At 48.2% G+C, this 25,279-nt stretch overlaps 4 non-coding genes across 4 annotated transcripts; 3 read left to right on the top strand and 1 right to left on the bottom strand.

Moving 5' to 3' along the window:
• Window positions 1–417: 417 nt before the first annotated feature.
• On the top strand, window positions 418–500 carry trnas-uga (transfer RNA serine (anticodon UGA)). Its single transcript has one exon. It is a non-coding gene; the product is annotated as a tRNA-Ser (tRNA).
• A 3,054-nt stretch (window positions 501–3,554) lies between these two features.
• Window positions 3,555–3,626, top strand: trnag-ucc (transfer RNA glycine (anticodon UCC)). The gene has a single exon. It is a non-coding gene; the product is annotated as a tRNA-Gly (tRNA).
• A 1,128-nt stretch (window positions 3,627–4,754) lies between these two features.
• Window positions 4,755–4,843, top strand: trnar-ucg (transfer RNA arginine (anticodon UCG)). Its single transcript is given in 2 exon segments — window positions 4,755–4,791; window positions 4,808–4,843. It is a non-coding gene; the product is annotated as a tRNA-Arg (tRNA).
• A 5,569-nt stretch (window positions 4,844–10,412) lies between these two features.
• Window positions 10,413–10,484, bottom strand: trnam-cau (transfer RNA methionine (anticodon CAU)). Its single transcript has one exon. It is a non-coding gene; the product is annotated as a tRNA-Met (tRNA).
• Window positions 10,485–25,279: the final 14,795 nt, after the last annotated feature.

A 25,279-nucleotide genomic window follows, 5' to 3' on the forward strand; every position in this document is an offset into this window, starting at 1 on the left:
AACCTCCGGAATCCCGACACGTGATCATGTTAGTTGCGTCATCAGGTCATCATGTGACCGTTCGGCCTGCACAGGTCTCCCTCTGTAATTTCTAGCTGTCATTATTTACATTTTCTTCCAGACTGTAAAGTGTGGTCCTGTTCCATTTGAATTTCTAATATATTTCCAATGTAACTGATGTTGTTCCACAATCTATTTAATCAGTAGAATTGTGCGTTTAGGGAGCTGAGGTTTTCGAGTCTCTCAAGGCTTCTCTCCAAATCCAATGGTCATTTTCCACGAAGATTCAACCCCTCCTCACATAAACCCCGGGGCCCCGTTGATCGTTTGAATGCAATAACTTCCTGGAGTGATTCCAGGCTGGTTTTAGAATGTATTCTATCGACCAAATTACTAATGAATGGTACCTTGGCCGCAGCTGCGATGGCCGAGTGGTAACGGTGTTGGGCTTGAAGTCCAGTGGGTGTTACACCGCGCAGGTTCGAGCCCTGCTCGCAGCGACTGTGGTTCGAAATGTTTGCTCAACTCCTCGCACAAGCGGCTGACTCGGGAATGAATCGGAATTCCGATTGGTTGTAAATAAACGGTTTGAACATTAATCGAGTTCAGTCAGAGATTTAACATTTTTTGGGGAAACTGAACGAAATATAAAGATGGAAACGTGGTTTGGTTTCATTCAGCTGAATGTATTTCTGGGTAAAAAGATCGTGGTAGAAATGGAACATATTTTATCTCTCTATCTGTTTCTTTGTTTCTTTCTCTCTCCCTCACTCACTGTTTTTGTGCTTCTCCGGGGACTGATTGGATTCACAGTGAAACTCAGCCCCATCTCACCGCAACTCTTTTGGACGAATACATCCTGGTGATGGACGGTCCTGAATCAGTGGATCGAGAGAGAACGAGGTGACTGCAGTCTGACTCTTACTCTGAAAACCAGTTAGTGCGCCCTTGTACAAAGTGGATGTGTCTGAGAACAGGAGGAAAGCAGATCATGGGCCTGTGATTGATTTTATTGAGCCGGACCGAGAAAAGTGAGGCAGACTTTTAACCAGTCAGCGCCTGTCTGTGAGCTGAGAAGGAATTACGGCTGATATTGAGACAGTTCAGAGTGAATTGTTACAGCAAATCGAATCTTCAAGAGGTGTTGGTATATTGATTTCAGAGAGAACGTCATAGTTTCTTAAATGATCAGTTGCGCTTGCTTTTGTTTTGTTCAGTAATTTGGGGAATCTGTTTGGAGCGGGTGCAGTTGGTCAATATCTGTGCCTCTTGATTGTGCGATTGGGCCGAAGTCGGGTGGTCTTTCCGTGGGTCGGTATCGACTCGATGGGCCGAATGGCCTCCTTCCGCACTGGACCCATTCTACAATTACCGAAATAGGGTGAAAACGGCAGCATCAGGACACAAGAACAAGTTACGGTCTCAGGCCAGAGTAAGTGTCCAAAGTAATGACACACACAACATTAGAAATTAATGAGATAAATACATTTATTATGGACTGGTGCCATCTCCTGGCAGAACGGGAGCCGTGCGACACGGACACTCTCATTCAGGAGCATTTTACATTGGAGTGAAATAGCTTACGCTCAGTATGAATGTGTTCCAAAACAGTTTATCAAGCTAATCTAAAGTACCAATTGGATTCTGGTTCTGTCATTGAGCGATGGTGGTATAGTGATGAGAATAGCTGCCTTCCAAACAGTTGACCCGGGTTTGATTCCCGGCCATCGCAATAAAAATCTGGTTGTATATTTTTGCGCCACTTCGTGAGTTTCAAACCGAGAAAGGGAAACAGTTCCGAACTCAGAATTTAGGCCCTTGGATAATGAGGAGGGAGGGGGTAAAAAGGCAGGAGTTGCATCTCCTGCACTTGCAAAGAAAGGTGCACATAGAAAGTGAGCGGATATTGGCGGTGGAGCAGCGGTCGCGGAGGGGATTGTCCCTTCGTCTGGTGAATGGGGAGAGCAGGGGAGGGTGTTTTTGAAGATGTCATAAATGGTCCCTGGAATACGGAGACTGACGGGATGCAAGGTGAGAACAAGCGGCACCAAATCAGTTCAGCTCGACTTACACAGGACACAACAATGTCAGTAACGGAACGATCTTTTGGGATAAGAGCAAGAGTTTTGCAACATCGTTCACTTTTATTTCCATTTCCCACCTTAGCCGCTTTTCCTACAAATGTTGGCAGCGGTTGGATTTCCACCCGCATCCTCAAAGAGACTGAAACCTAAACCCATCTCCTCAGACCGCTCGGCCTCGCTATCCTAAAGGTTCATTGTTTCTGATACTGATGACCGGTGATTGGCATCTTGCTGTTTATCAGCTGAGTCCAGGATTTCACACTGAGGGAGAAGGAAATGATCCAATCACAGAGCTGGAACGCTGCTTCTAGTTTTCTCCCCACAGATGCTGTTTAATTCTGAGCATTTCCAGCATTTCCTGTGTTTATTATTTATTATTTCCAGCATTTGAAGTAATTTGCTTTGTGATTAGTGAACTTTCTGAGCTGAGTTCAGGGGACTCGCTTTCCAAAATTATCTAAAAGTTATTTGACGGGATGTGGGTGTCGCTGAATCCGTCAACAATTGTTGTCCAAAATGTATTACCCTTGAGAATTTGGCGGTGACGTGATTCTTGAGCCGCTGCAAGTCCATGTGGTGTATGTACACACACAGTGCTGTAAGGGAGGGAGTTCCGGGATTGTGAGCCAGCCACAGAAAGGGTGATATATTTCGCAGGATGGTGTGTGTCTCGGAGTGGAACTTGCAGGTGGTCGCTGTTTCTCTGTATCTGCTCCCCTTGTGTTTCCAGGTGAGAGATCCCGCGGGTATGGATGGAGCCTCACGGAGGAAAAGTCAATGTCTGGGGTGGGATTCGAACCCACGCCTTCAGAAAAGTCTGCGACCTTAACACTCGGCCACACTGGGAAAAACATTGGGTAACAGCAAATTCCTGCCGATGCTGGAATCTGAAACGAAAGAGAAAATGCTGCAAAATCTCAGCAAGTCGAGCAGCATCTGTAGGGAGAGAAAAGAGCTAACGTTTCGAGACCAATGACTCGTCTTTGACAAAGTGTCATTAGACTCGAAACGTTCGGTCTTTTCTCTCCCTACAGATGCTTCCGGACCTACTGAGATTTTCCAGCTTTTTCTCTTCCGGCCATCCTGACACACTGATGTGATCAACCGGTTAAGTGGGGATTGGGCCAAGGGCCGCAGCGGACTCGATGAGCCTCCTCTTGCACTGGAGGGGCTCTGTGATAACTTAAACATGGTGAAAGCGGCAGCATCCGGACACAAGGACAAGGTAAGGTCTCAGGCCAGAGTAAGTGTCCTATGTGATGACACACAGAACATCAGAATTAAATTGGTGAAATACATTTATGGTGGACTGGTGCCATCTGGTGGCTGAACGGGAGCAGTGCGACACGGATACATTCATTCAGGAGCATTTTAAATTGGAGGGAAATAAGCTACGCAGAGCAGGATTTTTTCACGGAACACTTTATAAACTAATGTGAAGTACCAAAATGACTCAGATTTCTTCCGTGAGCGATGGTGGTATAGTGGTGAGCATAGCTGCCTTCCAAGCAGTTGACCCAGGTTCGATTTCCGGCCATCGCAGTCGTAATTTGGAAGTGAACTTTTGCGCGACTTCGTCAGTTTCAAACCGAGAAAGAGAATCAGTTTCTAACTCAGAATTTAGGCGCAATTAGGGAGTGGAGTGAAATAAGTAACTTTCTCATCATTTTTAATATGGTTTCAATATGGACAGTGTTCCACTATTCACCCACAAGCCGTCAAACAACAGCTAAAAGCCGCAGCTTTTTCACTTCACCCTCATGAAGTGGACCAAACAGAGACACAACAGACACGTTACAGACGAGGATGGGATTTGAAGCCACGTGTACAGAGCACAATGGATTATTGTGCATCATCTTAACCACGTGGTACAGCTGCTTTACTTCATGGCCCTTTAGTATCCCTCAATCTGACTTCTTTGCGTTTCTTTCGCACAGTTGCTGATGTACAGGACACTGTCAAAGTGTAAATAAATAAAAATAATCTCTGAGTTAATTTGCGCTTGCGGCGCAACGGGAGCGCGCCTGACTCCAGATCAGAAGGTTGCGTTGAAATCACGTCAGGCGCACGGAACTTTTCTGCAGCTGGTTCCAGGAATTTCTCTCTGTGTGGGAATGTTCTCGAAATGACTCCATTCAAAAGCACGATGCAAATAATATATTTTATATTTACCCGCTTGAGCAAATTTGTCAAATATCAGGAGATTCAAAGTCGTCCTGTTAATGCAGAATGACAGTGAGTTCAGTAAGAAATGTTTACAAACAACAGCAATTCCTTTCTGCTCACTGCACAGTTATAGTGATCTGTATTAAACAGCAGGAGCGGGAACCGCAGTCCGCAGTCTTCACCTTAACGGTGACTCTGAATTTCAGTTTGGGGGTTTCAGAGAGAGCGGATGTTATTGTGGAAACTGAAGTCACTTTTCCTGTGAATGGAGCCGGATAAAGAGCCTTGGCCAGCCTGAGAGTCCCCGAGCCTCCATGAATCTTCACAGCTCACACAGTGAAGGGCTTTTACACTTTGAAAATGACCATGTCCGGCAGCTGGAGCTTTCCCTTATATTTTCTGGGATCTGGGAAAGAGCGGATCATCAAAAAACAGAAATGAAACACAAATAATCGCAGTATTTTTTCACGTGGGCTAAACATCAGCTCAGGTTTTACAGCCGGTGGCCGCGTGGCCTACTGGATAAGGCGTCTGACTTCGGTGATTCTATTAATGATATCAGGCGATTGCAGGTTCGAGTCCTGCCGCGGTCGTTTTATACAGAAATCCGGTGGAACGTTTGCTGACAATCCAGTTTTCCCTCCTCTCTCATCTTAGTCTTTCGTTTACCGCCGAATGAATCCACAATATCTGATTGATTTGGACAAAGAATTAAATAAAATATTATGTTTCAATCGGTTCAATACAATTCTGTGGAGGGAATTCTAATGTCCTCAGGCAGATGGTTACAGTCATAGATGTTTCAGCATGGAAACAGGCCCTTCGGCCCAGCTTGACCATGCCGCCCAGTTTCTATCATTCAGCTAGTCACACTTGCCCGCATTTGGGGGGGGGGGCAGGGGGCTTGACAGGATAAATGCTGCGAAACTGGTTCACCATGTGGGAGAGTCTAGGACCAGAAGGAACAATCTCAGAGTAAGTGGCCGCCCATTTCAACCAGAAATGAGGAGTAGGTTCTTCTCTCGGAGTATAGAGCATCTGTAGAAATGTTTGTATGAATCGAATAGGGCTGTAGAGGGTGGGTCAGTTAATTTGTTGAAGGCTGCCACAGACAGATTTTTTTAAAATTTAGAGTACGCAAACATTTTTTCCAACTAAGGCCAATTTTGCAACCAATCCACCGACCCTGCACATCTTTTGGTTGTGGGAGCGAAACGCACCCAAACACAGGAAGAATATGCAAACTCAACGCAGATAGTGACCCAGAGCCGGGATCGAACATGGGCCTTCGGTGCCGTGAGGGAGCTGTATAAACTACTGAACCACCGTGCTGCCCTTGAGACAGATTTTTAATCAGTAAAGGAAAGCAAGGATTATTGGGATAAGGCGGGAAACTGGGTTTGAGGATTATATCAGATCAGACATAACCTATCTGAATGGTGGAGCAGACACGATGGGCCGAATGGCCTACTTCTGCTCCTCCATCTTACAGTGTAATGAGATCATCTGATGGACTTGTTTTCACGGCTGGGCGGCCGGTTCCGGAAAGACAAAATCTGCCAGCAGTGCCCCAGATGAAGCTGGCGTCTGTTTTGGAGCTTCTGAAGCCGCATGTTTTCATGGTGCCAAACTCCTGCCCAAAGCTGGTGTCGTGATTTAAATCGATTATCAGACAGAGGATTAGGAATGTCGGTATAGAGAATGATGCAAGAAGATTCACTCCTCAGTACATTCCAGACCCGAAGCACTCGTTGTGCAAAAGTGCTTCTTTTTCAAACATCACAGCTGCTTCCTTTGCAAATCAACGGAAATCTGTGCCCTCTCATTCTTGCTCTTTTTACTCGGGGGAACTGTTTCTCTCTGTTTACTCCGCCTAGCCCCCTCATGATTTTGAACATCTCCATCATATCTCCTCTCTGCCTTATCCTCTCCAAGGAGAACGTTCCCAACATCTCCAATCTAGCCTCCTAAATGGAATCAATGAAACCTAAATGAAACCTCTTCTGCACGCTGCCCAATACGTCCACAGCCTTCCAATATTGTGGCTCCCAGAGCTGTGCAAAATATTCCATCTGATGTCTAACTGGTGCCTTGTACAGATTCAGCATAACCTCCTTGCTCTTGTTCTCTTTTCCATTCGTAATAAAGCCCAGAATAAGATTTGCATTATTACCTGCTCTCTCCACCTGTCCACCTTCAATGATCTATCCACATACACACCCAGCTCTGTCTGCTCCTTCATCCCATAAATAGTTGAGGGGCAGCACGGTAGCATAGTGGTTAGCACTATGGCCTCACAGCGCCGCGTCTCAGGTTCGATACCCGCTTGGATCATTGTCTGTGTTCTCCGTGGGTTTCGGCCGGGAGCTCCGGTTTCCTCCCACACTCCAAAGATGTGCAGATTAGGTCGATCGGCCATGCTAAATTGCCCTTAGTTTAGATGGGGTTGCTGGGGTGCGGGGATTGGGCGGAGGTGTTGGCTTCATGGGGGTGCTCTTTGAAGAGCCGGTGCAGATTCTATGGTCCGAATGGCCACCTTCTGCACTGTAAATTCTGTGATTCTATACTTCCCTACCAAAATGCATAATCTCACACGTCTCCAGACTGAAAATCATCTTTTGTCGTTTGAAGTTCTAGACTGTCCGCGTCTCAGTTTTCAAAATTTCCAAGTTTTTACCATCCCCAAATTTGAAACTGTTCCCTGTACACCATGATCTACAAATTGTTATGTATCAGGGAAGCAAATGTTCCATGTGGAACACTCAAACCTTCGTCCAGTCCGAAAAGTCTCTATTGACCATTATATTCTGTTTCTGATTATTCAACCACATTTATATCCATATTGCTACTGTCCCTTTTATTCCAGGAGCCACACATTTCGCTAATTCTGCGCAGTTTTGGTTTCCTTATTTAGGGAAAGATGTAAATACGTTGGAAACGGTTCAGAGAAGGTTTCCTCGATTGGTGCCAGGAATGAGCCTTTCGTCAGTGGTAGGGAAATTACTGGAGAGAATCGTTCGAGACAGAATCTACTCCCATTTGGAAGCAAATGGACGTATTAGTGAGAGGCAGCATGGTTTTGTGTCTCACTAACTTGATAGAGTTTTTCGAAGAGGTCACAGAGATGATTGATGCAGTTAGGGCAGTGGATGTTGTCTACATGGACTTCAGTAAGGCCTTTGACAAGGTCCCTTATGGTAGAGTAGTATAAAAGGTGATGTCACACGGGATCAGAGGTGAGCTGGCAAGGTGGATACATAACTGGCTAGGTCATAGAAGGCAGAGAGTAGCAATGGAAGGGTGCTTTTCTAATTGGAGGGCTGGGACTAGTGTTGTTCCGCAGGGATCAGGGCTGGGACCTTTGCTGTTTGTAGTGTGTATAAATGATTTGGCGGGAAATGTAACTGGTCTGATTAGCAAGTTTGCAGATGACACAAAGGTTGGGGGAATTGCGGATAGCGACGTGGTCTGTCAGAGGATACCGTAGGATTTAGTTTGTTTGGCGACTTGGGCGGAGAGATGGCAGATGGAGTTTAATCTGGACAAATGTGAGGTAATGCATTTTGGAAGGGCTAATGCAGGTAGGGAATATACAGTATTGAAAGTCAGAGAGATCTATGTCTACAGGTCCAGAGGTCACTGAAAGGGGCAACACAGGTGGAGAAGGTAGTCAAGACCGCATACGGCATGCTTGCCTTCATTGACCGGGGCATTGAGTACAAGAATTGGCAAGTCATGTTGCAGCTGTATGGAACGTTAGTTAGGCCACACTTGGTGTATCGTGTTCAATTCTGGTCGCCGCACTGCCAGAAGGATGTGGAGGCTTTAGAGAGGGTGCAGAAGAGATTTACCAGGGTTTTGCCTGTTATGGAGGGCATTAGCTATGAGGAGCGTTTGAATAAACTCGGTTTGTTCTCACTGGAACAACGGATGTTGAGGGGCGACCTGATAGAGGTCTACAAAACTATGAGGGGCATAGACAGAGTGGATAGTCAGAGGCTTTTCCCCAGGGTAGAGGGGTCAATTACTAGGGAGCATAGGTTTAAGGTGCGAGGGGCAAGGTTTGGAGAAGATGTACGAGGCAAATTTTTAACACAGAGCGTAGTGGGTGCCTGGAACTCGCTAGCGGAGGAGGTGGTGGAAGCAGGGACGATAGTGATATTTAAGGGGCATCTTGACAAATACATGAATAGGATGGGAATCGAGGGATACGGACTCAGGAAGTGTAGAAGATTTTAATTTAGTCGGGCAGCATGGTCGGCACACGCTTGGAGGGCCGAAGGGCCTCTTCCTGTGCTGTACTTTTCTTTGTTCTTTGTTGGTCTTTGAGCGGGTTTGCTATTGAGGAAAGGTGAGACAGACTGCACTTGTTTCCAGTGGAGATGTGAAGTGTGACAGTTGATCTGATTGAAGTACATCAGATTTTGAATGGTCTTGACAAAGTGGACGTGGAAAGGATGTCACTGCTTGTGGGTGAGAGCAGAACTACTGGGCAGCGAATAACAAGCAATTAACACGGTTTCGATTCCCGGCCATCGCAATAATGGTTTGATCAGAAGCGTTTGCGTGATTTCGTGGGTTTCACACTGAGGAAAGAGAGCTTGAAGAAGAGGCTGGAAGGAGGACTCCGGGTAAAATTCCTCTTCTCTTGTAGTAAATAGTCTGGATGGATTGTTCACATCCGTCCGAGAGTGGAAACTGGGATCTCCGCTCTTATTCTGGTTTATTATTGGATATTGTTTAATATCCTTATTGCCCCTCTGTGGGATATTCCATAAGACCATAAGACATAGGAGTGGAAGTAAGGCCATTCGGCCCATCGAGCCCACTCCACCATTCAATCATGGCTGATTTCAACTCCATTTACCCGCTCTCTCTCCATAGCACTTAATTCCTCGCGAAATCAAGAATTATCAACTTCTGTCTTAAAGACACTCAACATCCCGGCCTCCACCGCCGTCTGTGGCAATGAATTCCACATACCCACCACTCTCTGGCTGAAGAAATTTCTCCTCATCTCTGTTCTATAGTGACTCCCTTTTATTCTAAGGCTGTGCCCCCGGGTCCTAAACTCCCCTGCTAATGGCAACAACTTCCCTTCATCCACCCTATCTAAGCCATTCATTATCTTGTAAGTTTCTATTAGATCTCCCCTCAACCTCCTAAACTCCAATGAATATAATCCCAGGATCCTCAGACGTTCATCGTATGTTAGGCCTACCATTCCTGGGATCATCCGTGTGAATCTCCGCTGGAACCGCTCCAGTGCCAGTATGTCCTTCCTGGGGTGTGGGGCCCAAAATTGCTCACAGTATTCTAAATGGGGCCTAACTCATGCTTTATAAAGCTCCAGAAGTACATCCCTGCTTTTATATTCCAAGCCTCTTGAGATGAATGACAACATTGCATTTGCTTTCTTAATTACGGACTCAACCTGCAAGTTTACCTTTAGAGAATCCTGGACTAGGACTCCCAAGTCCCTTTGCACTTCAGAATTATGAATTTTGTCACCGTTTAGAAAATAGTCCACGCCTCTATTCTTTTTTCCAAAGTGCAAGACCTCGCACTTGCCCACGTTGAATTTCATCAGCCATTTCTTGGACCACTCTGCTAAACTGTCTAGATCTTTCTGCAGCCTCCCCACCTCCTCCATACTACCTGCCCCTCCACCTATCTTCGTATCATCGACAAACTTAGCCAGAATGCCCTCAGTCCCGTTATCTAGATCGTTAATATATAAAGAGAACAGCTGTGGTCCCAACACGGAAGTTATATTCCTGGAAGTTATTATATAAACTTTTCCTCTTCTCGCTGATAAAGGATTATCAAACATTGAAACACTCCTGGTTCTATCTTTACCAAATGCCATGACTGTGTTAATAAAACATAACCCATTCCAATCAGTGGAGATGTGATGTTGGCACCAATAATACTCAAGCACCACAGCAACAGGACTCTGTTTCCCGCCGAGAGAGTCGATTGAAGAGCTTCCAATTTCGTTACTTTGAACTTCACAGTGATGTAATGCTGTCTGCTTCATTCCCGGGACAAATTTCCGGATCACACTGGAAGCAACACTTTGATTCTAATTTACTGAAAAGAAAATGCAGATGTGCTGGGGAATAGCGACTTGTTTACTTTTGGTGTGAGTGAGAATAAAAATAGCAGAGGATGGTTTTGATCCATCGACCTCTGAGTTATGGGCCCAGCACGCTTCCGCTGCGCCACTCTGCTCTTTAGGTCCACTGTGTCCACAATTGCTGTTCTGTGCCAGCCAGATAACTATTCACTGCCTCCATTTTTCCCTTCAATCAAGAACCCACGTGTTGTGAAGCTCACTCTGGCAGGACAATAACACGGAACATCAGCACGTCTGTAACAGACTGAAAACAGAGAAAGACACACCTAAAAGCAGGAAGAGACTATCAGGGCAAACACACAATGACACACAGAATAGGTGCCGAGCAAACCAGCAAGATATTGAGATAGAACAACGAATTATTTAGTAAAATGTGTTTTCTGTTTTACAATGATAGGCCCCGTTTGTAAATATATATCCTGCTGTGCAATTGTGCTCTCCGTTGTGTAACCGTGCTCTCTGATGTGTAACTGCACACTCTGATGTGTAACAGTGCTCCCGGCTGTGTAACTGTGGTCTCTGCTGTTTAACTGTGCTCTCTGCTGTGTAACTGCACTCTCTGCTGTGTAACTGAGCTCTCTGCTGTGTAACTGTGCTTTCTGCTGTGTAACTGTGGTCTCTGCTGTGTAACTGAGCTCTCTGCTGTGTAACTGTGCTTTCTGCTGTGTAACTGAGCTTTCTGCTGTGTAACTGAGCCCGCTGCCGTGTAACTGAGCTCTCTGCTGTGTAACTGTGCTTTCTGCTTTGTAACTGTGGTCTCGGCTGTGTAACTGTGCTCTCTGCTGTGTAACTGTGCTCTCTGCTGTGTAACTGAGCTCTCTGCTGTGAAACTGAGCTCTCTGCTGTGTAACTGTGCTTTATGCTGTGTAACTGTGCTCTCTGCTGTGTAACTGAGCTCTCTGCTGTGTAACTGTGCTCTCTGCTGTGTAACTTTGCTCTCTGCTGTGTAACCGTGCTTTCTGATGTGTAACTGTGCTTTCTGCTGTGTAACTGTGCTCTCTGCTGTGTAACTGTGCTCTCTGCTGTGCAATTGAGCTACCTGATGTGTAACTGTACTCTCTGCTGTGTAACTGTGCACCCTGATGTGTAACTGCACACTCTGCTGTGTAACTGTGCTCTCTGCTGTGTAACTGTGCTCCCTGCTGTGTAACTGTGTCCTCTGATGTGTAACCGTGCTCTCACCTGTGTTACTGTGCTCCCTGCTGTGTAAGTGCACACTCTGCAAGTGCACACTCTGCTGTGTAACTATGCTCGCTGCTGTGTAACTGTGCTCCCGGCTGTGTAACTGTGCTCTCTGCTGTGTAACCGTGCTCTCTGCTGTGTAACTGCACACTCTGCTGTGTAACTGTGCTCTCTGCTGTGGAACTGTGTTCCCTGCTGTGTAACTGTGCTCTCTGCTGTGTAACTGCACACTCTGCTGTGTAACTGTGCTCCCTGCTGTGTAACTGTGCTCCCTGCTGTGTAACTGTGCTCTCTGCTGTGTAACTGTTCATCCTGCTGTGGAACTGCACACTCAGCTGTGTAACTGTGCTCTCAGCTGTATAACTGTACTCCCTGCTGTGAAACTGTGCATCCTGCTGTGTAACTGCACACTCTGCTGTGTAACTGTGCTCTCTGCTTTGTAACTGTGCTCTCTGCTGTGTAACTGCACATTCTGCTGTGAAACTGCACACTCTGCTGTGGAACTGCACACCCTGATGTGTAACTGTGCTCTCTGCTGTGCAATTGAGCTATCTGATCTGTAACTGCACTCGCTGCTGTGTAACTGTGCTCTCTGCTGTGTAACTGTGCTCTCTGCTGTGCAATTGAGCTATCTGATGTGTAACTGCACTCTCTGCTGTGTAACTGTGCACCCTGATGTGTAACTGCACACTCTGCTGTGTAACTGTGCTCCCTGCTGTGTAACTGTGCTCTCTGCTGTGTAACTGCACACTCTGCTGTGTAACTGTGCTGTCTGCTGTGTAACTGTGCTCTCTGCTGTGTAAGTGTGCTTTCTGCTGTGTAACTGTGCTCTCTGCTGTGTAACTGTGCTCTCTGCTGTGTAACCGTGCTCTCTGCTGTGTATCTGCACACTCTGCTGTGGAACTGCACACTCTGCTGTGGAACTGCACACCCTGCTGTGTAATTGTGCTCTCTGCTGTGCAATTGAGCTATCTGATGTGTAACTGCACTCTCTGCTGTGTAACTGTGCTCTCTGCTGTGTAACTGTGGTCTCTGCTGTGTAACTGAGCTCTCTGCTGTGTATCTGTGCTTTCTGCTGTGTAACTGAGCTCTCTGCTGTGTAACTGTGCTTTCTGCTGTGTAACTGAGCTTTCTGCTGTGTAACTGAGCTTTCTGCTGTGTAACTGAGCTCTCTGCTGTGTAACTGTGCTTTCTGCTTTGTAACTGTGGTCTCGGCTGTGTAACTGTGCTCTCTGCTGTGTAACTGTGCTCTGTGCTGTGTAACTGAGCTCTCTGCTGTGCAACTGAGCTCTCTGCTGTGTAACTGTGCTTTATGCTGTGTAACTGTGCTCTCTGCTGTGTAACTGAGCTCTCTGCTGTGTAACTGTGCTCTCTGCTGTGTAACTTTGCTCTCTGCTGAGTAACCGTGCTTTCTGATGTGTAACTATGCTTTATGCTGTGTAACTGTGCTCTCTGCTGTGTAACTGTGCTCTCTGCTGTGCAATTGAGCTACCTGATGTGTAACTGAACTCTCTGCTGTGTAACTGTGCACCCTGATGTGTAACTGCACACTCTGCTTTGTAACTGTGCTCTCTGCTGTGTAACTGCTCCCTGCTGTGTAACTGTGCCCTCTGATGTGTAACCGTGCTCTCTCCTGTGTTACTGTGCTCCCTGCTGTGTAAGTGCCAACTCTGCAAGTGCACACTCTGCTGTGTAACTATGCTCGCTGCTGTGTAACTGTGCTCCCGGCTGTGTAACTGTGCTCTCTGCTGTGCAACCGTGCTCTCTGCTGTGTATCTGCACACTCTGCTGTGTAACTGTGCTCTCTGCTGTGTAACTGTGCTCCCTGCTGTGTAACTGTGCTCTCTGCTGTGTAACTGCACACTCTGCTGTGTAACTGCACACTCTGCTGTGTAACTGTGCTCCCTGCTGTGTAACTGTGCTCCCTGCTGTGTAACTGTGCTCTCTGCTGTGTAACTGTGCACCCTGCTGTGGAACTGCACACTCTGCTGTGGAACTGCACACTCTGCTGTGGAACTGCACACCCTGATGTGTAACTGTGCTCTCTGCTGTGCAATTGAGCTATATGATGTGTAACTGCACTCGCTGCTGTGTAACTGTGCTCTCTGTTGTGTAACTGTGCTCTCTGCTGTGCAATTGAGCTATCTGATGTGTAACTGCACTCTCTGCTGTGTAACTGTGCACCCTGATGTGTAACTGCACACTCTGCTTTGTAACTGTGCTCTCTGCTGTGTAACGGTGCTCTCTGCTGTGTAACTGCACACTCTGCTGTGTAACTGTGCTCTCTGCTGTGTAACTGTGCTCTCTGCTGTGTAAGTGTGCTTTCTGATGTGTAACTGAGCTCTCTGCTGTGTAACTGAGCTCTCTGCTGTGTAACTGTGCTCTATGCTGTGTAACTGTGGTCTCGGCTGTGTAACTGTGCTCTCTGCTGTGTACCTGTGCTCTATGCTGTGTAACTGAGCTCTCTGCTGTGTAACTGAACTCTCTGCTGTTTAACTGTGCTTTATGCTGTGTAACTGTGCTCTCTGCTGTGTAACTGTGCTCTCTGCTGTGTAACTGTGCTCTCTGCTGTGTAACTGTGCTCCCTGCTGTGTAACTGTGCCCTCTGAAGTGTAACCGTGCTCTCTCCTGTGTTACTGTGCTCCCTGCTGTGTAAGTGCACACTCTGCAAGTGCACACTCTGCTGTGTAACCGTGCTCTCTGCTGTGTAACTGCACACTCTGCTTTATAACTGTGCTCTCTGCTGTGTAGCTGTACTGCCTGCTGTGTAACTGTGCTCTCTGCTGTGTAACTGCACTCTCTGCTGTGTAACTGTGCACCCTGATGTGTAACTGCACACTCTGCTGTGGAACTGCACACCCTGATGTGTAACTGTGCTCTCTGCTGTGCAATTGAGCTATCTGATCTGTAACTGCACTCGCTGCTGTGTAACTGTGCTCTCTGCTGTGTAACTGTGCTCTCTGCTGTGCAATTGAGCTATCTGATGTGTAACTGCACTCTCTGCTGTGTAACTGTGCACCCTGATGTGTAACTGCACACTCTGCTGTGTAACTGTGCTCCCTGCTGTGTAACTGTGCTCTCTGCTGTGTAACTGCACACTCTGCTGTGTAACTGTGCTGTCTGCTGTGTAACTGTGCTCTCTGCTGTGTAAGTGTGCTTTCTGCTGTGTAACTGTGCTCTCTGCTGTGTAACTGTGCTCTCTGCAGTGTAACCGTGCTCTCTGCTGTGTATCTGCACACTCTGCTGTGGAACTGCACACTCTGCTGTGGAACTGCACACCCTGCTGTGTAATTGTGCTCTCTGCTGTGCAATTGAGCTATCTGATGTGTAACTGCACTCTCTGCTGTGTAACTGTGCTCTCTGCTGTGTAACTGTGGTCTCTGCTGTGTAACTGAGCTCTCTGCTGTGTATCTGTGCTTTCTGCTGTGTAACTGAGCTCTCTGCTGTGTAACTGTGCTTTCTGCTGTGTAACTGAGCTTTCTGCTGTGTAACTGAGCTTTCTGCTGTGTAACTGAGCTCTCTGCTGTGTAACTGTGCTTTCTGCTTTGTAACTGTGGTCTCGGCTGTGTAACTGTGCTCTCTGCTGTGTAACTGTGCTCTGTGCTGTGTAACTGAGCTCTCTGCTGTGCAACTGAGCTCTCTGCTGTGTAACTGTGCTTTATGCTGTGTAACTGTGCTCTCTGCTGTGTAACTGAGCTCTCTGCTGTGTAACTGTGCTCTCTGCTGTGTAACTTTGCTCTCTGCTGAGTAACCGTGCTTTCTGATGTGTAACTATGCTTTATGCTGTGTAACTGTGCTCTCTGCTGTGTAACTGTGCTCTCTGCTGTGCAATTGAGCTACCTGATGTGTAACTGAACTCTCTGCTGTGTAACTGTGCACCCTGATGTGTAACTGCACACTCTGCTTTGTAACTGTGCTCTCTGCTGTGTAACTGTGTTCTCTGCTGTGTAACTGCTCCCTGCTGTGTAACTGTGCCCTCTGATGTGTAACCGTGCTCTCTCCTGTGTTACTGTGCTCCCTGCTGTGTAAGTGCCAACTCTGCAAGTGCACACTCTGCTGTGTAACTATGCTCGCTGCTGTGTAACTGTGCTCCCGGCTGTGTAACTGTGCTCTCTGCTGTGCAACCGTGCTCTCTGCTGTGTATCTGCACACTCTGCTGTGTAACTGTGCTCTCTGCTGTGTAACTGTGCTCCCTGCTGTGTAACTGTGCTCTCTGCTGTGTAACTGCACACTCTGCTGTGTAACTGCACACTCTGCTGTGTAACTGTGCTCCCTGCTGTGTAACTGTGCTCCCTGCTGTGTAACTGTGCTCTCTGCTGTGTAACTGTGCACCCTGCTGTGGAACTGCACACTCTGCTGTGGAACTGCACACTCTGCTGTGGAACTGCACACCCTGATGTGTAACTGTGCTCTCTGCTGTGCAATTGAGCTATATGATGTGTAACTGCACTCGCTGCTGTGTAACTGTGCTCTCTGTTGTGTAACTGTGCTCTCTGCTGTGCAATTGAGCTATCTGATGTGTAACTGCACTCTCTGCTGTGTAACTGTGCACCCTGATGTGTAACTGCACACTCTGCTTTGTAACTGTGCTCTCTGCTGTGTAACGGTGCTCTCTGCTGTGTAACTGCACACTCTGCTGTGTAACTGTGCTCTCTGCTGTGTAACTGTGCTCTCTGCTGTGTAAGTGTGCTTTCTGATGTGTAACTGAGCTCTCTGCTGTGTAACTGAGCTCTCTGCTGTGTAACTGTGCTCTATGCTGTGTAACTGTGGTCTCGGCTGTGTAACTGTGCTCTCTGCTGTGTACCTGTGCTCTATGCTGTGTAACTGAGCTCTCTGCTGTGTAACTGAACTCTCTGCTGTTTAACTGTGCTTTATGCTGTGTAACTGTGCTCTCTGCTGTGTAACTGTGCTCTCTGCTGTGTAACTGTGCTCTCTGCTGTGTAACTGTGCTCCCTGCTGTGTAACTGTGCCCTCTGAAGTGTAACCGTGCTCTCTCCTGTGTTACTGTGCTCCCTGCTGTGTAAGTGCACACTCTGCAAGTGCACACTCTGCTGTGTAACCGTGCTCTCTGCTGTGTAACTGCACACTCTGCTGTATAACTGTGCTCTCTGCTGTGTAACTGTACTGCCTGCTGTGTAACTGTGCTCTCTGCTGTGTAACTGCACACTCTGCTGTGTAACTGCACACTCTGCTGTGTAACTGTGCTCCCTGCTGTGTAACTGTGCTCTCTGCTGTGTAACTGTGCACCCTGCTGTGTAACTGCACACTCTGCTGTGTAACTGTGCTCTCAGCTGTGTAACTGTGCTCTCTGCTGTGAATCTGTGCACCCTACTGTGTAACTGCACACTCTGCTGTGGAACTGCACACCCTGCTGTGTAACTGTGCTCTCTGCTGTGCAATTGAGCTATCTGATGTGTAACTGCACTCTCTGCTGTGTAACTGTGCTCTCTGCTGTGTTACTGTGCTCTCTGCTGTGCAATTGAGCTATCTGATGTGTAACTGCACTCTCTGCTGTGTAACTGTGCACCCTGATGTGTAACTGCACACTGCTGTGTAACTGTGCTCTCTGCTGTGTAACTGTGCTCTCTGCTGTGTAACTGCACACTCTGCTGTGTAACTGTACTCTCTGCTGTGTAACTGTGCACTCTGCTGTGTAACTGTGCTCTCTGCTGTGTAACTGCACACTCTGCTGTGGAACTGTGCACCCTGCTGTGTAACTGTGCACCCTGCTGTGTAACTGTGCTCTCTGCTGTGTAACTGTGCTCTCTGCTGTGTAACCGTGCTCTCTGCTGTGTATCTGCACACTCTGCTGTGGAACTGCACACTCTGCTGTGGAACTGCACACCCTGCTGTGTAATTGTGCTCTCTGCTGTGCAATTGAGCTATCTGATGTGTAACTGCACTCTCTGCTGTGTAACTGTGCTCTCTGCTGTGTAACTGTGGTCTCTGCTGTGTAACTGAGCTCTCTGCTGTGTATCTGTGCTTTCTGCTGTGTAACTGAGCTCTCTGCTGTGTAACTGTGCTTTCTGCTGTGTAACTGAGCTTTCTGCTGTGTAACTGAGCTCTCTGCTGTGTAACTGAGCTCTCTGCTGTGTAACTGTGCTTTCTGCTTTGTAACTGTGGTCTCGGCTGTGTAACTGTGCTCTCTGCTGTGTAACTGTGCTCTGTGCTGTGTAACTGAGCTCTCTGCTGTGCAACTGAGCTCTCTGCTGTGTAACTGTGCTTTATGCTGTGTAACTGTGCTCTCTGCTGTGTAACTGAGCTCTCTGCTGTGTAACTGTGCTCTCTGCTGTGTAACTTTGCTCTCTGCTGAGTAACCGTGCTTTCTGATGTGTAACTATGCTTTATGCTGTGTAACTGTGCTCTCTGCTGTGTAACTGTGCTCTCTGCTGTGCAATTGAGCTACCTGATGTGTAACTGAACTCTCTGCTGTGTAACTGTGCACCCTGATGTGTAACTGCACACTCTGCTTTGTAACTGTGCTCTCTGCTGTGTAACTGTGTTCTCTGCTGTGTAACTGCTCCCTGCTGTGTAACTGTGCCCTCTGATGTGTAACCGTGCTCTCTCCTGTGTTACTGTGCTCCCTGCTGTGTAAGTGCCAACTCTGCAAGTGCACACTCTGCTGTGTAACTATGCTCGCTGCTGTGTAACTGTGCTCCCGGCTGTGTAACTGTGCTCTCTGCTGTGCAACCGTGCTCTCTGCTGTGTATCTGCACACTCTGCTGTGTAACTGTGCTCTCTGCTGTGTAACTGTGCTCCCTGCTGTGTAACTGTGCTCTCTGCTGTGTAACTGCACACTCTGCTGTGTAACTGCACACTCTGCTGTGTAACTGTGCTCCCTGCTGTGTAACTGTGCTCCCTGCTGTGTAACTGTGCTCTCTGCTGTGTAACTGTGCACCCTGCTGTGGAACTGCACACTCTGCTGTGGAACTGCACACTCTGCTGTGGAACTGCACACCCTGATGTGTAACTGTGCTCTCTGCTGTGCAATTGAGCTATATGATGTGTAACTGCACTCGCTGCTGTGTAACTGTGCTCTCTGTTGTGTAACTGTGCTCTCTGCTGTGCAATTGAGCTATCTGATGTGTAACTGCACTCTCTGCTGTGTAACTGTGCACCCTGATGTGTAACTGCACACTCTGCTGTGTAACTGTGCTCTCTGCTGTGTAACGGTGCTCTCTGCTGTGTAACTGCACACTCTGCTGTGTAACTGTGCTCTCTGCTGTGTAACTGTGCTCTCTGCTGTGTAAGTGTGCTTTCTGATGTGTAACTGAGCTCTCTGCTGTGTAACTGAGCTCTCTGCTGTGTAACTGTGCTCTATGCTGTGTAACTGTGGTCTCGGCTGTGTAACTGTGCTCTCTGCTGTGTACCTGTGCTCTATGCTGTGTAACTGAGCTCTCTGCTGTGTAACTGAACTCTCTGCTGTTTAACTGTGCTTTATGCTGTGTAACTGTGCTCTCTGCTGTGTAACTGTGCTCTCTGCTGTGTAACTGTGCTCTCTGCTGTGTAACTGTGCTCCCTGCTGTGTAACTGTGCCCTCTGAAGTGTAACCGTGCTCTCTCCTGTGTTACTGTGCTCCCTGCTGTGTAAGTGCACACTCTGCAAGTGCACACTCTGCTGTGTAACCGTGCTCTCTGCTGTGTAACTGCACACTCTGCTGTATAACTGTGCTCTCTGCTGTGTAACTGTACTGCCTGCTGTGTAACTGTGCTCTCTGCTGTGTAACTGCACACTCTGCTGTGTAACTGCACACTCTGCTGTGTAACTGTGCTCCCTGCTGTGTAACTGTGCTCTCTGCTGTGTAACTGTGCACCCTGCTGTGTAACTGCACACTCTGCTGTGTAACTGTGCTCTCAGCTGTGTAACTGTGCTCTCTGCTGTGAATCTGTGCACCCTGCTGTGTAACTGCACACTCTGCTGTGGAACTGCACACCCTGCTGTGTAACTGTGCTCTCTGCTGTGCAATTGAGCTATCTGATGTGTAACTGCACTCTCTGCTGTGTAACTGTGCTCTCTGCTGTGTTACTTTGCTCTCTGCTGTGCAATTGAGCTATCTGATGTGTAACTGCACTCTCTGCTGTGTAACTGTGCACCCTGATGTGTAACTGCACACTGCTGTGTAACTGTGCTCTCTGCTGTGTAACTGTGCTCTCTGCTGTGTAACTGCACACTCTGCTGTGTAACTGTACTCTCTGCTGTGTAACTGTGCTCTCTGCTGTGTAACTGTGCTCTCTGCTGTGTAACTGCACACTCTGCTGTGGAACTGTGCACCCTGCTGTGTAACTGTGCACCCTGCTGTGTAACTGTGCTCTCTGCTGTGTAACTGCACAATCTGCTGTGTAATTTTGCACCCTGCTGTGTAACTGTGCTCCCGGCTGTGTAACTGTGCTTTCTGCTGTGTAACTGTGCACCCTGCTGTGTAACTGTACACTGCTGTGTAACTGTGCTCTCTGCTGTGTAAGGGTGCCCCCGGCTGTGTAACTGAGCTCTCTGCTGCGTAACTGTGCTCTCTGCTGTGTAACTGTGCTCCCGGCTGTGTAACTGTGCTCTCTGCTGTGTAACTGTGCTCTCTGCTGTGTAACTGTGCTCCCGGCTGTGTAACTCTGCTCTCTGCTGTGTAACTGTGCTCTCTGCTGTGTAACTGTGCTCTCTGCTGTGTAACTGTACACTCTGCTGTGTAACTGTGCTCTCTGCTGTGTAACTGTGCTCTCTGCTGTGTAACTGTGCACCCTGCTGTGTAACTGTTCACGCTGCTGTGTAACTGTGCTCTCTGCTGTGTAACTGTGCTCTCTGCTGTGTAACTGTGCCCTCTGCTGTGTAACTGCACACTCTGCTGTGTAATTGTGCTCTCTGCTGTGTAACTGAGCTCTCTGCTGTGTAACTGTGCTCTCTGCTGTTTAACTATGCTCTCTGCTATGTAACTGTGCCCTCTGCTGTGTAACTGCACACTCTGCTGTGCAACTGTGCTCTCTGCTGTGTAACAGTGCTCTCTGCTATGTAACTGTGCCCTCTGCTGTGTAACTGCACACTCTGCTGTGTAACCGTGCTCTCTGCTGTGTAACTGTGCTCTCTGCTGTGTAACTGCACACTCTGCTGTGGATCTGTGCACCCTGCTGTGTAACTGTACACTGCTGTGTAACTGTGCTCTCTGCTGTGTAAGGGTGCCCCCGGCTGTGTAACTGCACACTCTGCTGTGTAACTGTGCTCTCAGCTGTGTAACTGTGCTCTCTGCTGTGAATCTGTGCACCCTGCTGTGTAACTGCACACTCTGCTGTGGAACTGCACACCCTGCTGTGTAACTGTGCTCTCTGCTGTGCAATTGAGCTATCTGATGTGTAACTGCACTCTCTGCTGTGTAACTGTGCTCTCTGCTGTGTTACTTTGCTCTCTGCTGTGCAATTGAGCTATCTGATGTGTAACTGCACTCTCTGCTGTGTAACTGTGCACCCTGATGTGTAACTGCACACTGCTGTGTAACTGTGCTCTCTGCTGTGTAACTGTGCTCTCTGCTGTGTAACTGCACACTCTGCTGTGTAACTGTACTCTCTGCTGTGTAACTGTGCTCTCTGCTGTGTAACTGTGCTCTCTGCTGTGTAACTGCACACTCTGCTGTGGAACTGTGCACCCTGCTGTGTAACTGTGCACCCTGCTGTGTAACTGTGCTCTCTGCTGTGTAACTGCACAATCTGCTGTGTAATTTTGCACCCTGCTGTGTAACTGTGCTCCCGGCTGTGTAACTGTGCTTTCTGCTGTGTAACTGTGCACCCTGCTGTGTAACTGTACACTGCTGTGTAACTGTGCTCTCTGCTGTGTAAGGGTGCCCCCGGCTGTGTAACTGAGCTCTCTGCTGCGTAACTGTGCTCTCTGCTGTGTAACTGTGCTCCCGGCTGTGTAACTGTGCTCTCTGCTGTGTAACTGTGCTCTCTGCTGTGTAACTGTTCTCCCGGCTGTGTAACTCTGCTCTCTGCTGTGTAACTGTGCTCTCTGCTGTGTAACTGTGCTCTCTGCTGTGTAACTGTACACTCTGCTGTGTAACTGTGCTCTCTGCTGTGTAACTGTGCTCTCTGCTGTGTAACTGTGCACCCTGCTGTGTAACTGTTCACGCTGCTGTGTAACTGTGCTCTCTGCTGTGTAACTGTGCTCTCTGCTGTGTAACTGTGCCCTCTGCTGTGTAACTGCACACTCTGCTGTGTAATTGTGCTCTCTGCTGTGTAACTGAGCTCTCTGCTGTGTAACTGTGCTCTCTGCTGTTTAACTATGCTCTCTGCTATGTAACTGTGCCCTCTGCTGTGTAACTGCACACTCTGCTGTGCAACTGTGCTCTCTGCTGTGTAACAGTGCTCTCTGCTATGTAACTGTGCCCTCTGCTGTGTAACTGCACACTCTGCTGTGTAACCGTGCTCTCTGCTGTGTAACTGTGCTCTCTGCTGTGTAACTGCACACTCTGCTGTGGATCTGTGCACCCTGCTGTGTAACTGTACACTGCTGTGTAACTGTGCTCTCTGCTGTGTAAGGGTGCCCCCGGCTGTGTAACTGAGCTCTCTGCTGCGTAACTGTGCTCTCTGCTGTGTAACTGTGCTCCCGGCTGTGTAACTGTGCTCTCTGCTGTGTAACTGTGCTCTCTGCTGTGTATCTGCACACTCTGCTGTGTAACTGTGCTCTCTGCTGTGTAACTGCACACTCTGCTGTGTAACTGTGCTCTCTGCTGTGTAACTGTGCTCTCTGCTGTGTAACTGTGCTCTCTGCTGTGGAACTGTGCACCCTGCTGTGTAACTGTGCACCCTGCTGTGTAACTGTGCTCCCTGCTGTGTAACTGCACACTCTGCTGTGTAACTGTGGTCCCTGCTGTGTAACTGTGCTCCCTGCTGTGTAACTGTACTCCCGGCTGTGTAACTGTGCTCTCTGCTGTGTAACTGTGCTGTCTGCTGTGTAACTGTGCTCCCGTCTGTGTAACTGAGCTCTCTGCTGTGTAACTGTGCTGTCTGCTGTGTAACTGTGCTCCCGGCTGTGTAACTGCACACTCTGCTGTGTAACTGTGCTTTCTGCTGTGTAACTGTGCTCTCTGCTGTGTAACTGTGCACCCTGCTGTGTAACTATACACTGCTGTGTAACTGTGCTCTCTGCTGTGTAACTGTACACTCTGCTGTGTAACTGTGCTCTCTGCTGTGTAACTGTGCTCTCTGCTGTGTAACTGTACACTGCTGTGCAACTGTGCTCTCTGCTGTGTAACTGTACACTCTGCTGTGTAACTGTGCTCTCTGCTGTGTAACTGTGCACCCTGCTGTGTAACTGTGCACCCTGCTGTGTAACTATGCTCTCTGCTGTGTAACTGTGCTCTCTGCTATGTAACTGCGCCCTCTGCTGTGTAACTGCACACTCTGCTGTGTAATTGTGCTCTCTGCTGTGTAACTCTGCTCTCTGCTGTTTAACTGTGCTCTCTGCTATGTAACTGCGCCCTCTGCTGTGTAACTGCACACTCTGCTGTGTAACTGTGTGCTCTCTGCTGTGTAACTGTGCTCCCTGCTGCGTAAGAAGTCTTCCAACACCACGTAAAATTCCAACAGGTTTGTTCCAAACATTAGCTTTCGGAGCATTGCTCCTTTCTCAGGTGAATGAAGAGGAATGACACCTGAAGAGGGAGCAGTGCTCCGAAAGCTAGTATTTGAAACAAGCCTGTTGGACTTTAACCTGGTGTTGTCAGACTTCATACTCAACAGAATAAAACACGAACTGAGGAAGGAGCAGTGCTCCGAAAGCTAGTGTTTGAAACAAACCTGTTGGACTTTAACCTGGTGTTGTTAACTTCTTACTGTGCTCACCCCAGTCCAACTAACTGCGTTCTGCTGTGTAATTGTGCTCTCTGCTGTGTAACTGAGCTCTCTGCTGTGTAACCGTGCTCTCTGCTGTGAAACCGTGCTCTCTGCTGTCTAACTGTGCTCCCGGCTGTGTAACTGTACTGCCTGCTGTGTAACTGTGCTCTCTGCTGTGTAACTGCACACTCTGCTGTGTAACTGCACACTCTGCTGTGTAACTGTGCTCCCTGCTGTGTAACTGTGCTCTCTGCTGTGTAACTGTGCACCCTGCTGTGTAACTGCACACTCTGCTGTGTAACTGTGCTCTCAGCTGTGTAACTGTGCTCTCTGCTGTGAATCTGTGCACCCTACTGTGTAACTGCACACTCTGCTGTGGAACTGCACACCCTGCTGTGTAACTGTGCTCTCTGCTGTGCAATTGAGCTATCTGATGTGTAACTGCACTCTCTGCTGTGTAACTGTGCTCTCTGCTGTGTTACTGTGCTCTCTGCTGTGCAATTGAGCTATCTGATGTGTAACTGCACTCTCTGCTGTGTAACTGTGCACCCTGATGTGTAACTGCACACTGCTGTGTAACTGTGCTCTCTGCTGTGTAACTGTGCTCTCTGCTGTGTAACTGCACACTCTGCTGTGTAACTGTACTCTCTGCTGTGTAACTGTGCACTCTGCTGTGTAACTGTGCTCTCTGCTGTGTAACTGCACACTCTGCTGTGGAACTGTGCACCCTGCTGTGTAACTGTGCACCCTGCTGTGTAACTGTGCTCTCTGCTGTGTAACTGTGCTCTCTGCTGTGTAACCGTGCTCTCTGCTGTGTATCTGCACACTCTGCTGTGGAACTGCACACTCTGCTGTGGAACTGCACACCCTGCTGTGTAATTGTGCTCTCTGCTGTGCAATTGAGCTATCTGATGTGTAACTGCACTCTCTGCTGTGTAACTGTGCTCTCTGCTGTGTAACTGTGGTCTCTGCTGTGTAACTGAGCTCTCTGCTGTGTATCTGTGCTTTCTGCTGTGTAACTGAGCTCTCTGCTGTGTAACTGTGCTTTCTGCTGTGTAACTGAGCTTTCTGCTGTGTAACTGAGCTCTCTGCTGTGTAACTGAGCTCTCTGCTGTGTAACTGTGCTTTCTGCTTTGTAACTGTGGTCTCGGCTGTGTAACTGTGCTCTCTGCTGTGTAACTGTGCTCTGTGCTGTGTAACTGAGCTCTCTGCTGTGCAACTGAGCTCTCTGCTGTGTAACTGTGCTTTATGCTGTGTAACTGTGCTCTCTGCTGTGTAACTGAGCTCTCTGCTGTGTAACTGTGCTCTCTGCTGTGTAACTTTGCTCTCTGCTGAGTAACCGTGCTTTCTGATGTGTAACTATGCTTTATGCTGTGTAACTGTGCTCTCTGCTGTGTAACTGTGCTCTCTGCTGTGCAATTGAGCTACCTGATGTGTAACTGAACTCTCTGCTGTGTAACTGTGCACCCTGATGTGTAACTGCACACTCTGCTTTGTAACTGTGCTCTCTGCTGTGTAACTGTGTTCTCTGCTGTGTAACTGCTCCCTGCTGTGTAACTGTGCCCTCTGATGTGTAACCGTGCTCTCTCCTGTGTTACTGTGCTCCCTGCTGTGTAAGTGCCAACTCTGCAAGTGCACACTCTGCTGTGTAACTATGCTCGCTGCTGTGTAACTGTGCTCCCGGCTGTGTAACTGTGCTCTCTGCTGTGCAACCGTGCTCTCTGCTGTGTATCTGCACACTCTGCTGTGTAACTGTGCTCTCTGCTGTGTAACTGTGCTCCCTGCTGTGTAACTGTGCTCTCTGCTGTGTAACTGCACACTCTGCTGTGTAACTGCACACTCTGCTGTGTAACTGTGCTCCCTGCTGTGTAACTGTGCTCCCTGCTGTGTAACTGTGC

The sequence above is a fragment of the Scyliorhinus torazame genome, chromosome 24, assembly GCF_047496885.1.
Source record: "Scyliorhinus torazame isolate Kashiwa2021f chromosome 24, sScyTor2.1, whole genome shotgun sequence".
NCBI lineage: Eukaryota > Metazoa > Chordata > Chondrichthyes > Carcharhiniformes > Scyliorhinidae > Scyliorhinus > Scyliorhinus torazame.